This window comes from Mustela erminea, chromosome 1, assembly GCF_009829155.1.
Source record: "Mustela erminea isolate mMusErm1 chromosome 1, mMusErm1.Pri, whole genome shotgun sequence".
Lineage (NCBI taxonomy): Eukaryota > Metazoa > Chordata > Mammalia > Carnivora > Mustelidae > Mustela > Mustela erminea.
This window is the reverse complement of record NC_045614.1, coordinates 93,224,685-93,228,054: the sequence shown is the minus strand read 5'-3', so window position 1 is coordinate 93,228,054 and position 3,370 is coordinate 93,224,685.

Genomic DNA, 3,370 nt, shown 5'->3' with positions numbered 1-3,370 from the left:
TATCATGTTACTCCTTAGCCATCAATTAACAAAAGTCTACCCCGTTGGGTCATTTCTCATAAATCAGTTTTCCCATTCCCTTCATTATTTGCTTGTTTTGTTTTAACAGCTTCTCTTGCACTGTAATTTATGGAGCCCCATCATCCAAGGGCGAGTACCATTCTTGCTCTGAATCCGGGAACAGCCTTTTGTGGAAATTTAAAGGACAGGTGAAGGAAAATTACACAAGTGAAGAACACTTAGATTAAACGTTTCTGATTCAGGGTTACACTCTTTTCCTCCCCAGCCCCATCCCACAAATGTGAGGGGCAAAGGGCCCTGGGGTGGGAGTGGGCGAGTTATTGCATGGGGCATGGTTTGTGTTTTCCCACTTGAATTTCATTGTGTTGTTTCCTCTCATATTTATTACCACTTAAGGTTCATTTACATTCTCTCTCGGTCCACAATGATCAGAGCAACACCTCCCAAATTAGCATCATTTGCAAGTTTCATTAACATGCTGTTTATTCTCCCTCTTTCAGATCATTAATAAAGATGACCCCTGTGCACCCTACTTCCCCCCCAACTCCATATATTTCCATTTGTCATCACCCTTTGTTTGCAGACTTTGAGCCAGTTTTAAATTTATGTGGCAGCGCTCCTTACTAAGCCAATTTGAATTAATTTTGAGTGTAACACTTTATACCACTATATCAAATGCTTTTCTTATAGTTGCATGCATTCTATCAATAGTATTCCCACCACCTTTCTATTTGGTATTCAGGTTGAAAACTCCCAATTCTGCTGGCATTTTAGTTCTTTAAAAGTCACTGTATCCTCTCTACTGACTAGGGACTTTCTCCTAATTTTTCGGTTATTTTGAAATGATTGATGTTACGAAAGAAAGGATTTTGAGAGCTATTTATGGCAATCGATAGCTTTCATCTTTCTTTCCCACATCTGCTATTGTGGTTGAGTAAGTAATTTTGGTGAAATCCCTTCACATTCTGGGATGCATGAGATCTGGACCTCCTATTTTGAAGGCTACAGATTTCCCAAATATTCTTTCCCTTTGTTTGAAACCATCTGAGTATCTTTTTTTTTTTTAAAGCTGTACACAAATTTTGAAGATATTTTAAATGCCTGGCATATATATCAATTCTCTAGAAATGTTTTTTGAGTTAATGAAATGAATATAATGACTAAATCTGTCAGTCATTCATGCTTCTCCCTAATCTGTACTATTACTTCATTCTGTGGAAGAGTGAGCAGTTAAGAAAAGATCAAAACTGCTAGTGGAAGATAACATTATTGTCATTAGTACTATGGTCCTTCATTTATTTATCTCACATATATTTACTGAGGTTTTACCTTGACTAGACACTGTTCTATGCTCTGAGGATATTGCAATGAACAGAAAGAATCTTTTCTTCTTATACAGTTTGATAGATAGCAAACATACAGATATGTAATATCATTAGATTGTGGTAAGTGTTATGAAGAAAAATAAGGAGGGATAAAGTAAGATATATAGAGAGATTTTGCAACATTCAGAAGCTAAATTTTATATTTAGAAAAAAGTACAATTCCAGAAGCTCCACCGGTAGAAACAATGACTAATACAGAACTTAAAATTTCATTGAAACAGGTAGATAGCCAGGTCCTTCTGGAGATCTGTCCAGCCAGATGTGTCCATGCCAGACCAGGACCTTGACTCTCATAGTTTCCAGACCCACCCAGTTCAGGTGTCTTTGAAAAGACCTGAAGAGTATTATCCTTCTGAACTCAATGAGGCTGAGCTAAGACCTGGTGGAGAATGCTGAGTTTTCCCTATGAACTACATGAGGCACAGATTGCCAGATGGTTAACTTAGTATGAAGGTACATGCAGGGAGCCACAGCGAGCATCCAGATCCAACAAAGAAAATCTAGGTGGGAGTCTGCAAGTCTGCAGTGGGTCTGCATTGGCTACAAGTTGGGGTGAGGATGAAAATGTTGGGAGGACCTCAGCTTCTTCATGAGTTCTCCAAACTACCTCTACTGGGTGTGCTCTGAGCCATTATTAATAGGGATCATTGTCCCTAAGTGAGGTCACGTGTATAGCAGATTTCATAATGACCTTCATTGTTTTTTAAAGTTAATGTGTTTATCCCATTTTTTCCCCCATTTTTTTCTTCATAACATCTTTTCATGGAAAAATGGTTGTTTCAAAATGCCCAAATGACTAAGTCACTTTCACAGTGGAAACTTTAAAATGGTTCTCCTCCTCCCATAGGATAGAGTTCACATGCTTAGCCCAGATCTCACAGCCTCCCTGCAGTTCTGCCTTTGGGGTCTGAGATGACCAAGTTTCCTATGCTCCTTGCAGGCTCTAGAGTATGTCCCATCTCTCTGTCCTGCTTCTGATGTTTCCTCTGAGTAGAATGTTCTCCTCTCTTTACCTGCCAACTCCTGTTTAGCCCTTATGCTGGATTCCTTACTTCAGCACCCTGGACATCTCTCTACCTTCATTCTTAAAAATCACCTATGGGTTTCTAGCACAATAGGGACAGTGTCTTATTAATTTTTCACCTACAGGACCTACAGGCACAGAATTGGCATTCGAGAAATGTTTGTTGAATTGAACTGAAGATGGGAGAGAAATGAGTGCTTATCAATTCTATTTTGCTGTTGAAGAGACTGGGGGAGGGTAAAAGAAGAGCCTACCAGGGAGGGTGAGGCATGACCAAGGTCATCCAGGGCAAGCTGGATGGCACCAATAGTGAGCACAAGGCAGTGAATACCTAACCCACTTGATCTGTATCAATTTCACAGGTGATTTCAAAGCACTGTGAACTTTCAGTGCTCAGCCAGTCTCTCAGTGTATCTATTATGTTGAAAATATTTCTGATTTACAATTAATGATTTTGGGTGGTTATCATAGTTATCAGATGGCCTATTTTTGTTGCTAGAGTTTATTCTTTTTGTGAAAGTTCTTATTCATTTTCAAGTTAAATAAGATCTGACTTTTATCCCCAAAGGAACTTATATTTCAAACCCCTGATTTGAGCAGGATTTTGGTTTGAATTTGGGTTTGACTCATCTCTTTGATTAAAGGCTTATCTTCTAAATAACTTGTCTTAATAGTTACTCTTTCCCTTTCCAGACCTTCTAAATTTAGATAAATGAGACCAATTATCGCTTCCAGAATGTTCAGTTTCTACTCCAGTCCTAGAATTTGTTCTCTAAGAGATGTTGATTTCCTTCCTGTGGGATCATTTAAATTCTGCAGTTTCTCAGTTAGTGTCCTCACCCTAGGGGAGGAGGGCTGTAGGTGGGGCCTGCTGGCTGCTGGTTCCCCAGAAGCCACAAGGGTGCGCATTTGGCCTCCTGGGAGCCTGGACATGGCCCAC